The 14,095-nt window shown below is 41.2% G+C and overlaps 6 non-coding genes and 1 pseudogene across 6 annotated transcripts; all 7 read left to right on the top strand.

Annotated features, from left to right (window-relative positions):
• The first annotated feature begins 374 nt into the window (after positions 1-374).
• LOC148336269 (5S ribosomal RNA) lies at positions 375-493 on the top strand. Its single transcript, XR_015843689.1, has one exon. It is a non-coding gene; the product is annotated as a 5S ribosomal RNA (ribosomal RNA).
• Positions 494-1,502: 1,009 nt separating this feature from the next.
• Positions 1,503-1,621, top strand: LOC148336270 (5S ribosomal RNA). Its single transcript, XR_015843690.1, has one exon. It is a non-coding gene; the product is annotated as a 5S ribosomal RNA (ribosomal RNA).
• Positions 1,622-2,630: 1,009 nt separating this feature from the next.
• LOC148336271 (5S ribosomal RNA) lies at positions 2,631-2,749 on the top strand. The gene has a single exon (XR_015843691.1). It is a non-coding gene; the product is annotated as a 5S ribosomal RNA (ribosomal RNA).
• Positions 2,750-3,758: 1,009 nt separating this feature from the next.
• LOC148336272 (5S ribosomal RNA) lies at positions 3,759-3,877 on the top strand. Its single transcript, XR_015843692.1, has one exon. It is a non-coding gene; the product is annotated as a 5S ribosomal RNA (ribosomal RNA).
• Positions 3,878-4,886: 1,009 nt separating this feature from the next.
• Positions 4,887-5,005, top strand: LOC148336273 (5S ribosomal RNA). The gene has a single exon (XR_015843693.1). It is a non-coding gene; the product is annotated as a 5S ribosomal RNA (ribosomal RNA).
• A 1,009-nt stretch (positions 5,006-6,014) lies between these two features.
• On the top strand, positions 6,015-6,133 carry LOC148336274 (5S ribosomal RNA). Its single transcript, XR_015843694.1, has one exon. It is a non-coding gene; the product is annotated as a 5S ribosomal RNA (ribosomal RNA).
• Positions 6,134-7,142: 1,009 nt separating this feature from the next.
• On the top strand, positions 7,143-7,258 carry LOC148336275 (5S ribosomal RNA; annotated as a pseudogene).
• The last annotated feature ends 6,837 nt before the right edge of the window (positions 7,259-14,095 follow it).

Consider the following 14,095-nt stretch of genomic DNA (forward strand, 5'->3'; position numbering starts at 1 on the left):
ATGTGTAGCTACGGAGCCACACACGTCTCCTGACACGCATTTGCAAATCAGCACACGCATTTGCGAGTCGTCCGCGGCAGGACTGTAGCAAACGTCACCTGTAAGAACACAGCCAATCAAAAGGTCCCGTTTTTACAGGTCGCCCATCTACGGATTTTTGTCCGCATTTAACCATGTGTATGTGCCAACAAATCATTGTACACATTTGCTGATATTTGTCATATATCTGTGACTTCAATCATGCATTGTAGATTGTTGTGACACATATGTGACTGTGGTTATAGTTTCAGATTCTTGTTACGTATTTTTGGATTGAAGTATTTGCCACAATAAAGACCACATGTATAAAATGCAAAATTTTGGAGGGAATTCTCGCTTACGGCCATACTACCCTGAGAACGCCCGATCTCGTCCGATCTCGGAAGCTAAGCAGGGTCGGGCCTGGTTAGTACTTGGATGGGAGACCGCCTGGGAATACCAGGTGCTGTAAGCTTTTGCACCGCAAAAAATAAATAAATAAAAATAACTTTGACAAATGTAAGCAAGTATGCGAGCTGCTTTTTTATAAATTTCCACATATTCGCCTGACAGGCTGAGAGCACAAAATGCCAACATTCAGCGTCCTCTGCCTTTGGGTGTTGCTACAGTCTCGCCGTGGACGACTCGCAAATGCGTGTGGCAATTTGCAAATGCGTGTCTGGAGACTTGACTGTGGCTCCGGAGCCACACATTGACCAAAAGGGTACCCTCGGAGTCTACAGGTGTAGCAGACATATGACCCGATGCAGTCCGGTTGGGTTGGTGCAGTGAGTGTTTACTAAATAAAAAGTTAATGAATCAATTTTAAAAAATGGTGTTTACTGAATGCAATAAAGGGAAGTATAGTTAATGTCGCAATTAGCAGGTGTGGAGAAGCTTCATTCATTTTTTTTAGCTTCACTGGTTATATCATTGGTTCTTATTTTATTAGTTCCACTTTATTCTTCCATTTATTCCAATTTAATTTAAATAATGTCAAATAAATGGTACATGACCATGGGTGGATAGCAGTGAACGCCCCCCCAAGTTATTGGTGTATATATTGGTGGTACGGGGCTGGTATAATATTAGTGCCCCCATGTGGTCCGAATGTGTAGCTACGGAGCCACACACGTCTCCTGACACGCATTTGCAAATCAGCACACGCATTTGCGAGTCGTCCGCGGCAGGACTGTAGCAAACGTCACCTGTAAGAACACAGCCAATCAAAAGGTCCCGTTTTTACAGGTCGCCCATCTACGGATTTTTGTCCGCATTTAACCATGTGTATGTGCCAACAAATCATTGTACACATTTGCTGATATTTGTCATATATCTGTGACTTCAATCATGCATTGTAGATTGTTGTGACACATATGTGACTGTGGTTATAGTTTCAGATTCTTGTTACGTATTTTTGGATTGAAGTATTTGCCACAATAAAGACCACATGTATAAAATGCAAAATTTTGGAGGGAATTCTCGCTTACGGCCATACTACCCTGAGAACGCCCGATCTCGTCCGATCTCGGAAGCTAAGCAGGGTCGGGCCTGGTTAGTACTTGGATGGGAGACCGCCTGGGAATACCAGGTGCTGTAAGCTTTTGCACCGCAAAAAATAAATAAATAAAAATAACTTTGACAAATGTAAGCAAGTATGCGAGCTGCTTTTTTATAAATTTCCACATATTCGCCTGACAGGCTGAGAGCACAAAATGCCAACATTCAGCGTCCTCTGCCTTTGGGTGTTGCTACAGTCTCGCCGTGGACGACTCGCAAATGCGTGTGGCAATTTGCAAATGCGTGTCTGGAGACTTGACTGTGGCTCCGGAGCCACACATTGACCAAAATGGTACCCTCGGAGTCTACAGGTGTAGCAGACATATGACCCGATGCAGTCCGGTTGGGTTGGTGCAGTGAGTGTTTACTAAATAAAAAGTTAATGAATCAATTTTAAAAAATGGTGTTTACTGAATGCAATAAAGGGAAGTATAGTTAATGTCGCAATTAGCAGGTGTGGAGAAGCTTCATTCATTTTTTTTAGCTTCACTGGTTATATCATTGGTTCTTATTTTATTAGTTCCACTTTATTCTTCCATTTATTCCAATTTAATTTAAATAATGTCAAATAAATGGTACATGACCATGGGTGGATAGCAGTGAACGCCCCCCCAAGTTATTGGTGTATATATTGGTGGTACGGGGCTGGTATAATATTAGTGCCCCCATGTGGTCCGAATGTGTAGCTACGGAGCCACACACGTCTCCTGACACGCATTTGCAAATCAGCACACGCATTTGCGAGTCGTCCGCGGCAGGACTGTAGCAAACGTCACCTGTAAGAACACAGCCAATCAAAAGGTCCCGTTTTTACAGGTCGCCCATCTACGGATTTTTGTCCGCATTTAACCATGTGTATGTGCCAACAAATCATTGTACACATTTGCTGATATTTGTCATATATCTGTGACTTCAATCATGCATTGTAGATTGTTGTGACACATATGTGACTGTGGTTATAGTTTCAGATTCTTGTTACGTATTTTTGGATTGAAGTATTTGCCACAATAAAGACCACATGTATAAAATGCAAAATTTTGGAGGGAATTCTCGCTTACGGCCATACTACCCTGAGAACGCCCGATCTCGTCCGATCTCGGAAGCTAAGCAGGGTCGGGCCTGGTTAGTACTTGGATGGGAGACCGCCTGGGAATACCAGGTGCTGTAAGCTTTTGCACCGCAAAAAATAAATAAATAAAAATAACTTTGACAAATGTAAGCAAGTATGCGAGCTGCTTTTTTATAAATTTCCACATATTCGCCTGACAGGCTGAGAGCACAAAATGCCAACATTCAGCGTCCTCTGCCTTTGGGTGTTGCTACAGTCTCGCCGTGGACGACTCGCAAATGCGTGTGGCAATTTGCAAATGCGTGTCTGGAGACTTGACTGTGGCTCCGGAGCCACACATTGACCAAAATGGTACCCTCGGAGTCTACAGGTGTAGCAGACATATGACCCGATGCAGTCCGGTTGGGTTGGTGCAGTGAGTGTTTACTAAATAAAAAGTTAATGAATCAATTTTAAAAAATGGTGGTTACTGAATGCAATAAAGGGAAGTATAGTTAATGTCGCAATTAGCAGGTGTGGAGAAGCTTCATTCATTTTTTTTAGCTTCACTGGTTATATCATTGGTTCTTATTTTATTAGTTCCACTTTATTCTTCCATTTATTCCAATTTAATTTAAATAATGTCAAATAAATGGTACATGACCATGGGTGGATAGCAGTGAACGCCCCCCCAAGTTATTGGTGTATATATTGGTGGTACGGGGCTGGTATAATATTAGTGCCCCCATGTGGTCCGAATGTGTAGCTACGGAGCCACACACGTCTCCTGACACGCATTTGCAAATCAGCACACGCATTTGCGAGTCGTCCGCGGCAGGACTGTAGCAAACGTCACCTGTAAGAACACAGCCAATCAAAAGGTCCCGTTTTTACAGGTCGCCCATCTACGGATTTTTGTCCGCATTTAACCATGTGTATGTGCCAACAAATCATTGTACACATTTGCTGATATTTGTCATATATCTGTGACTTCAATCATGCATTGTAGATTGTTGTGACACATATGTGACTGTGGTTATAGTTTCAGATTCTTGTTACGTATTTTTGGATTGAAGTATTTGCCACAATAAAGACCACATGTATAAAATGCAAAATTTTGGAGGGAATTCTCGCTTACGGCCATACTACCCTGAGAACGCCCGATCTCGTCCGATCTCGGAAGCTAAGCAGGGTCGGGCCTGGTTAGTACTTGGATGGGAGACCGCCTGGGAATACCAGGTGCTGTAAGCTTTTGCACCGCAAAAAATAAATAAATAAAAATAACTTTGACAAATGTAAGCAAGTATGCGAGCTGCTTTTTTATAAATTTCCACATATTCGCCTGACAGGCTGAGAGCACAAAATGCCAACATTCAGCGTCCTCTGCCTTTGGGTGTTGCTACAGTCTCGCCGTGGACGACTCGCAAATGCGTGTGGCAATTTGCAAATGCGTGTCTGGAGACTTGACTGTGGCTCCGGAGCCACACATTGACCAAAAGGGTACCCTCGGAGTCTACAGGTGTAGCAGACATATGACCCGATGCAGTCCGGTTGGGTTGGTGCAGTGAGTGTTTACTAAATAAAAAGTTAATGAATCAATTTTAAAAAATGGTGTTTACTGAATGCAATAAAGGGAAGTATAGTTAATGTCGCAATTAGCAGGTGTGGAGAAGCTTCATTCATTTTTTTTAGCTTCACTGGTTATATCATTGGTTCTTATTTTATTAGTTCCACTTTATTCTTCCATTTATTCCAATTTAATTTAAATAATGTCAAATAAATGGTACATGACCATGGGTGGATAGCAGTGAACGCCCCCCCAAGTTATTGGTGTATATATTGGTGGTACGGGGCTGGTATAATATTAGTGCCCCCATGTGGTCCGAATGTGTAGCTACGGAGCCACACACGTCTCCTGACACGCATTTGCAAATCAGCACACGCATTTGCGAGTCGTCCGCGGCAGGACTGTAGCAAACGTCACCTGTAAGAACACAGCCAATCAAAAGGTCCCGTTTTTACAGGTCGCCCATCTACGGATTTTTGTCCGCATTTAACCATGTGTATGTGCCAACAAATCATTGTACACATTTGCTGATATTTGTCATATATCTGTGACTTCAATCATGCATTGTAGATTGTTGTGACACATTTGTGACTGTGGTTATAGTTTCAGATTCTAGTTACGTATTTTTGGATTGAAGTATTTGCCACAATAAAGACCACATGTATAAAATGCAAAATTTTGGAGGGAATTCTCGCTTACGGCCATACTACCCTGAGAACGCCCGATCTCGTCCGATCTCGGAAGCTAAGCAGGGTCGGGCCTGGTTAGTACTTGGATGGGAGACCGCCTGGGAATACCAGGTGCTGTAAGCTTTTGCACCGCAAAAAATAAATAAATAAAAATAACTTTGACAAATGTAAGCAAGTATGCGAGCTGCTTTTTTATAAATTTCCACATATTCGCCTGACAGGCTGAGAGCACAAAATGCCAACATTCAGCGTCCTCTGCCTTTGGGTGTTGCTACAGTCTCGCCGTGGACGACTCGCAAATGCGTGTGGCAATTTGCAAATGCGTGTCTGGAGACTTGACTGTGGCTCCGGAGCCACACATTGACCAAAATGGTACCCTCGGAGTCTACAGGTGTAGCAGACATATGACCCGATGCAGTCCGGTTGGGTTGGTGCAGTGAGTGTTTACTAAATAAAAAGTTAATGAATCAATTTTAAAAAATGGTGTTTACTGAATGCAATAAAGGGAAGTATAGTTAATGTCGCAATTAGCAGGTGTGGAGAAGCTTCATTCATTTTTTTTAGCTTCACTGGTTATATCATTGGTTCTTATTTTATTAGTTCCACTTTATTCTTCCATTTATTCCAATTTAATTTAAATAATGTCAAATAAATGGTACATGACCATGGGTGGATAGCAGTGAACGCCCCCCCAAGTTATTGGTGTATATATTGGTGGTACGGGGCTGGTATAATATTAGTGCCCCCATGTGGTCCGAATGTGTAGCTACGGAGCCACACACGTCTCCTGACACGCATTTGCAAATCAGCACACGCATTTGCGAGTCGTCCGCGGCAGGACTGTAGCAAACGTCACCTGTAAGAACACAGCCAATCAAAAGGTCCCGTTTTTACAGGTCGCCCATCTACGGATTTTTGTCCGCATTTAACCATGTGTATGTGCCAACAAATCATTGTACACATTTGCTGATATTTGTCATATATCTGTGACTTCAATCATGCATTGTAGATTGTTGTGACACATATGTGACTGTGGTTATAGTTTCAGATTCTTGTTACGTATTTTTGGATTGAAGTATTTGCCACAATAAAGACCACATGTATAAAATGCAAAATTTTGGAGGGAATTCTCGCTTACGGCCATACTACCCTGAGAACGCCCGATCTCGTCCGATCTCGGAAGCTAAGCAGGGTCGGGCCTGGTTAGTACTTGGATGGGAGACCGCCTGGGAATACCAGGTGCTGTAAGCTTTTGCACCGCAAAAAATAAATAAATAAAAATAACTTTGACAAATGTAAGCAAGTATGCGAGCTGCTTTTTTATAAATTTCCACATATTCGCCTGACAGGCTGAGAGCACAAAATGCCAACATTCAGCGTCCTCTGCCTTTGGGTGTTGCTACAGTCTCGCCGTGGACGACTCGCAAATGCGTGTGGCAATTTGCAAATGCGTGTCTGGAGACTTGACTGTGGCTCCGGAGCCACACATTGACCAAAATGGTACCCTCGGAGTCTACAGGTGTAGCAGACATATGACCCGATGCAGTCCGGTTGGGTTGGTGCAGTGAGTGTTTACTAAATAAAAAGTTAATGAATCAATTTTAAAAAATGGTGTTTACTGAATGCAATAAAGGGAAGTATAGTTAATGTCGCAATTAGCAGGTGTGGAGAAGCTTCATTCATTTTTTTTAGCTTCACTGGTTATATCATTGGTTCTTATTTTATTAGTTCCACTTTATTCTTCCATTTATTCCAATTTAATTTAAATAATGTCAAATAAATGGTACATGACCATGGGTGGATAGCAGTGAACGCCCCCCCAAGTTATTGGTGTATATATTGGTGGTACGGGGCTGGTATAATATTAGTGCCCCCATGTGGTCCGAATGTGTAGCTACGGAGCCACACACGTCTCCTGACACGCATTTGCAAATCAGCACACGCATTTGCGAGTCGTCCGCGGCAGGACTGTAGCAAACGTCACCTGTAAGAACACAGCCAATCAAAAGGTCCCGTTTTTACAGGTCGCCCATCTACGGATTTTTGTCCGCATTTAACCATGTGTATGTGCCAACAAATCATTGTACACATTTGCTGATATTTGTCATATATCTGTGACTTCAATCATGCATTGTAGATTGTTGTGACACATTTGTGACTGTGGTTATAGTTTCAGATTCTTGTTACGTATTTTTGGATTGAAGTATTTGCCACAATAAAGACCACATGTATAAAATGCAAAATTTTGGAGGGAATTCTCGCTTACGGCCATACTACCCTGAGAACGCCCGATCTCGTCCGATCTCGGAAGCTAAGCAGGGTCGGGCCTGGTTAGTACTTGGATGGGAGACCGCCTGGGAATACCAGGTGAGAGATAATAGAATTACGCTTTTTTAAATTTTGATGACGTCATAGCCCCGCCTACAGAATTACGCTTTTGTCTCGTTGTCCCCGCCTACAGAATTACGCTTTTGTCCAAAATGGCCGCTATCCCCGCCCCTGTGTTAAAACTATCCAATCTCCAGCCACCTATTTAAAAATATTTACATATTCCCTGCCCGTTGAAGGTTTAATACCACGCCTACAGAATTACGCTTTTGTCGAAGTGGGCCCCGCCTACAGAATTACGCTTTTTGTCTCGTTGTGATGACGTTGTATGTGTGTGTGTGTGTGGGCCAAGGGCCCCGCCTACAGAATTACGCTTTTTGTCTCGTTGTGATGACGTTGTGTGTGTGGGCCAAGCCCCCCCTCCGCTGATTGCCCTCAGTAGTAAAAACAATGTGTCCCCTACGTGCGTGTGGGCCAAGCCCCCCCTCCTAAACTGTATGCTTCTTATGTTAAAAACAATGTGTTCCCTGCGTGCGTGCGTCCCCAACCCAAACTGTACTTATGTTATTCATATTTTAATATCTGAAGTATATAAAGCATCCAATGCAATGAGCTATTTAAATAATGTAGATGTATAAAATTAAATTAAACGAGTGAAATAATACGAGTTGAAAAGAGCAGGCGTTGTTTTTACCTTTGAATAAGATGTTTATTCGGTGGATATAGGTCATCCATATTTAAATATCTGAAGTATATAAAGCAGCCAATGAAATGAGCTATATCTAATTAAATAATGTAGATGAATAAAATTAAATTAAACGAGTGAAATAATATGTTTATTCGGTTGATATTTTCCCTTTTTGCAAACATGTCTGGACATATTCCCAGCGACATAAGTTTAAACATGGTATTGTGCAGGCTTGGGGGGTTGTCCGGGCAAGACGCCGGCCATAGACACCCTCCAAGCCTGCAGCAGCCTCAAGGTGTTTCAAAAGATAGTGAGTGGCGGGCAACTGTCGACATCCGGTCGTCAGACCCCTTGCCTTTTTTGTAAAATCTGCCTAGTCATGTTTGCATGTCTGGACATGTATTTGTTGGCTACATTTGGACAGTCAAACGCCGTCATTTATCCCGCTACGGACGAGAAAATGAAGGGTGATGTCTCCACCGCTCCCGCCCCTCGCACCCTCCTATTTCCCTGTACGTCACAGCCTTCCTACTGCCGGCAGCCCCCATGTTTGTAGTCCTTTTTTGTAGTCCATACGCTGAGTAAAATAGCAACCAGCCTGGTTAAGAAATAGAGTACAGCTAGGTTAAGAATATTGCACACAGCTAGGCAACCCCCATGTTTGTAGTTTATACAGGTAAGCATAGAAATATTAGATATTAGAATATTATATATTATTATAGATATATATTATAGTATAAATATATATATATATATATATATATATATATATATATATATATATATATATATATATATATATATATATATATATATATATATATATATATATATATATATATATATATATATATATATAATAAATAGCATGCTGCTAAGAAACAGCTTACAGCTAAGAAATAGTATGTAGTTAGGTTAAGAAACAATATACATTTAGGTTAAGAAAATAGAATACAGCTAAGAAAATAGCATACAGCTAAGAAACAACATGCGTTTAGGTTAAGAAATAGCAGCTAAGCTAAGATATCATTAAGGTCGTTTTACCAATTATTTTACCTTTCAAGGAGGAGCATCATCTTGTCTGTAGACATCCCCTAGTCATCTTTGCAACATGCTTTGACATGTTTTCACGTATTTCTTATCTATAGTTGGACAGACAGACGACCACCAAGTTGCGGTCGTGTGTAAGCATAAACAACACCGCCCGCCCCCCAGAATCACGCTTCTGTCAAAAATAAGCACATCCCCTACTATCATATCCCGACCCCAGTCTCAATACAGCCAAAGCCCAAGTCACGCTCTGCACAGACAAACCAATTTTTCCGGCTGAAGAGCCAGACCTACTCTAAAAATGAAGACGCTCAGAACAAGACGCCGCATGGTCATGGACATCACACCGAGAAGGGTGACAACCATCGTTGCACCTGATCAGGTTTCTAATAACATTGCAGAGCACTCGTCAGGTAAACGATGCAACTAATCCTTAACTATATTCCTATAATCAATAGCTATATATTTAATCAAAGTATCTTTGTACTGCAGATAGCGGTGTGGATGAACCTACATGCGACCATGACATGACTATGGTTGAAAATGTTGTTGGTGTAGAAACCCTGACAACTGCAAACATGGAACAGGTTGACGCCTGTACAAATGTAGACCAGGATGGAACCCCTACAAAAACAGACGAGGACCAGGCAGGACCATCATACTCTTTATGGGTGGGCGGTACGGGAATCTTACCAACCCCTGTTGTAGCCTCGTACAACACTGGCGAGCCATCATATTCAGGGTGGAGCCGTCCCGTTTCGCCGACACCGTCGTCGACACCTCCGATGACCCCCACCTCGTCGGCCGAATCTTCACAAAACGAGAAGGTACAACTGTCCAGTTGGTCCGACCAGGCTGATTCTCCACAAACCACGGAGGTACGAGTACCTAGTTGGTTCGAACAAGAGTTCTCAAACCGTTCGCTTGAGCCCGCTAAGGTTCAGACCGTCAACGACCCTGACCCCGGACCTGCACCTATTTCCAAGGATGATGTACAACATATGTCATGGGATAATCCTCCTAAGGGATGGATTGATATGGATGTCGTAATAGTTGTTAAAGCGGCGATTCTTTACATGGTCAGACGCTTTGTGATAAAGTATCACAAAAAACGGGGTTGTTTGCATAGCTATAGATACCTATGCAATTGTTATTATCTAAGACTGCACTATGACCGCATCATGCCCATCCTTTGCGGTAAAAAGTTTTTACCATGTATTCACTACTTGTTGGATTTGTGTTCTGTAAAAGCGGATAAAGAAACAGTCAAGCGAATTGCAGAGATCTTAATGGTGGATTTAGCACTCGTAAAGGACTTACCGGACCGCCTTAAAGCGGATGAGCCCATATGTTTTATGATATATCGTGATCAACTTGATACTTTCGAAGAATATCTTATAGAAAATATTAACTTTGAATAAAAAATGGGTAATGTCTTCAGAAAATTATCGTTTTTTGGCTATAGAAGCCAAGGGTGGGCATATATAATAAATAGAGCAATTACATATAACCCCGATGATAAAGACCCTTTCATTGAAAATTTTTTATTGTTTATGCAAAAAGTGCGTGCCATGTCTTTAACAATTTTTCAGGAGCCTTGGGAATTGTTTGTGCAACATGTCATATTTTTGAGTCGCTCGGGATTGATCGACACGTTTCAAAATATTTTGGAAAATTGGGAAAATGCGATAAGTGTAGGACATGTACTTACCATACTCACGCTGTTTAACGATGTGATAAGATACCGTCTCCGTCATCAACAACCTGTGGATCTCGCGCACGAATTGAAGCTGTTTGAAGACCTGTTAGAATCAAAAGTTAATCCATCTGTTTTAACCCTGACCTCTAGACTTTTTACGTCTTAGAGAATCCTTATCATGTGTAACCAGACTTAACCTTGTCATATTTTTGTATTTCATTCAATTAAAAATGGATGTTTTTAAAAATATGCTTTTGCGTCTGTGTGTTTAGACAAATAACAATGTGACGTTTGTCACTAAATCATAAACCGTCATGAGCGTTAAGCGTTGGTTGAAAAAATTGTACTACTATCCCATTCAACCAGCCAGTTTTGGAGGTGCAGATCGCCTTCATTTAGCTGCGTCGGAGAAAATGGGTCAAAAAGTGACGCGTCATAAAGTCAAGGATTTTTTTATCATCGCAAGATGCATACACCTACGAAAATAGGAGCACAGAAAGGTTTAAAGGGAAGTCTCTGCTTTGAAGCTTGCCCCACAGAGTAATAAAATTGCACTTGGTAACAAATAAATTACCGCAAAAGTCGGCCAGCCAGGATGAAATAGTTAAAGACAGAGAGTTTCCAGAGTTAACAAGTATCATTAAGCGTTCACTGTATCGCGTACCATCGCTATTTAGAATTTATTGTCATTGTGCCCGCAGGTGGTCAAAAGTAAAGACGGCTGCCGCCAGCACAAACGACCCTAAAACCTTAAAATAATATTGAAGAGAGATAGAAAAAAATCTGCCAATATGCAAATCCACTGGTGCCGGACTACGAGTCCATCATAAAACAGAAGCATTATTCGGTAAATAAATTAAGGTTGAATGATTTAGAATAATAACATAAATTAAGCTGCTTTATATTTTGATGTAAAATCATAAGAGCTCCTTTCAGAGCGCATTCTCGTATTTAGTAAGAAGGATTGTGTACATTATTTAAGAAATGAGACATTAAGTGATAAAGACTGCGTAAACATCATTTAAGAAATAATAAAAGCCTTGTTCTTCTGAACAGTCAGTAAAACACTGGACTTAATAGCTCTCGGGTGGTGCTTTATGTTTAGTGGAAAACACCAAAATTTGTTTAATACCATTCATGCTTGCATACTCTTACGCTGATATATTGTGTTTTCAGTAAGTCGATGTCAGATACACAGAATGGAATGGTGTTTATCTACTTCTTTGAAAAGGTAAATATTTTACGAATCCGATAAGAAATGTAGCAATTTTTGTAATGTTAGCAAAGTCGAGTAAGTTTTGCTGCAGATATGACTTGACACCGATTTGACAGTCTTTTTCATCCTTAATCTACTTTTCTTTTTTTTTTAATTTGACTTGATTTATTATCCTGACAAAATTCTGACTAATAGCTACTGTTAACATCTTTGGCAGCGAGACTTCAGCAAACTATTAAAACAATAACAATAATATGCTTATTCTCTGCCTTTGTTTTTTGTTTCTTTTGTAGGAGACATGACTGTGATATATTAACAAAAAAGATGGCAGGATTTTGTTCATATTCATTTTTGTTTGTCTTGGCGTGTTTAATTTTTTTAAAAGGAAAACAGGCAACATAAAAGATAGCCGCATTTTCGCAAATAAACCTCATTCTCATTTTCTGTATTTTGATTATTTGAAAAATATCTCTCGGGTTGTTGGGAGCGTGTCTTAAATTTCACAATGTATTATTTACCAGTGATGCACGATAATATTACCATTGTTTTTAACACGCTGGCCATCGATCATGTGGTATTGGCATTAATTTCACAGTTTGCGCCGTGACTTTTGACCGTAGGTCAGTCAAATGGTCCAGGCTGACTTTCTAGACACTGAGCATGAACTGTAAAATAGTCCCACTTTTTCCATGCATTGTAAATGATTCACTTTGTGACTAGTAACATGGCAGAAAATAGTCAGAAATGTTTATCATTGTTGTCCAAAGTAAATGCCGGTGTTTGCCCGTCTTATTCTGAGTCACAAAGCAGAGAAAATTAACTTTCAAAAGGCTGAAATCAGGACTTGGGCAATTTGAATCTTAAGTAGTGTCTCTCAATGATTAACCGATTATCAAAATACTTCATATTTGATTCCAGATTCATTATAGCGGTCACTGAAGTTGTAGTGGTACACTCGACCGAGTTGTGTGCTGTGCGGGCAGCGTGGGTTCAGTTTCCACTCAGTGACTTTGTCTATGTCCGTCCTGTGACTGGCTGGCAACCTGCTTAGGGTGTTGTGCGCTTTTCGCCCGTAGTCAGCGGGGATAGGCTCCAGCACCCTCCCGCGACCCTGTACAGGATAATGACATGACATTAACGATAGCCTAATCATTCAATTTTTGCACCTTTTCTTGCCTGACGACGACCGTTTTATTGCGTGCTACTTTTCAAACTTGTAACGATGCACTCTTGTATTTATTCTTCCACCTTCCCCCTGTGTTTTCCAACAGGTAAGCTGTGACCTTTCCTGTCTTTGTCACTCCATGCACTGGCAAGTACCGAGGGCAGTCCTGGCCAGGCGGAAAGGGGCAGTACTCGTAAACTGTGCTGCTTCTGGAGACTCCATGGCTGCGGGCCCACCATCTCCCTCTGCGAGCAACCGAAAGCTCACACTGGTGGAGTTTGCAACCAACAACGGGTCAGAGGGTCTACACCATCACATGAGCTGTCCACATACCAGGAGGTCGGGAGGAAGCAGAACAAATTGCCATTAAACAACTACGGACAGGTAAGTTCAACAACTCTGCTCTTAGTGTTCTGGTTTGCACAGGTGAAGGGTAAAAAACACAAAATGGAGACTTCTGCTCAATTATGCTGCTGCACAAACCAAATCAAAAACAGTTTCCATTAGTGCGTCTGCGTCTGCCTATTCAGAAAGCCCGACTTGACTTTCAAAGCAACATATTGTAAATCTGAACATATGGCCAAGGAATGACACTGTCTTCGTGCTTCAGTAATGTCTGTGTTAGATTTGAGCTTGATTTCATGTAAGAAAACGCATCACTTTTAGTTTTACCCCGTGGTTTTCAACCGCACAACCATTTTTTTTTCACTTTTTATGCATGTAGCAATGCGTTGTTCTTGACTGAATGTCAATTTTTAATTCTTAAAATGATGAGGACTTTCACCGAAAGCCTTATGGCCATTCCCAGCATTGTGAAATTATCAGTCCATTTTGGAACTGGGGAATAATAAAAAAAAAGCGCAAGTAATTCAATTAAGAAATCGTCTGACTCGCACGGTTTGTTATTGGGATGAACTGCCAGCCTGCTTCTACGAATGTTTTTTTTAAAGACTTTTTCATGCAAACATCATCAAAGTTGCTCTGCTTCTCAAATGGAAATAAGTTGAGGTGGAGTCGCCGTTCCATTCTACTCGTATTCACGTCATAATGTGGCATTAGAGTGAATG

Source organism: Idiotropiscis lumnitzeri, chromosome 5, assembly GCF_059441095.1.
Source record: "Idiotropiscis lumnitzeri isolate Australia: NSW breed Sydney's pygmy pipehorse chromosome 5, RoL_Ilum_1.0, whole genome shotgun sequence".
NCBI classification, from domain to species: Eukaryota; Metazoa; Chordata; class Actinopteri; order Syngnathiformes; family Syngnathidae; genus Idiotropiscis; species Idiotropiscis lumnitzeri.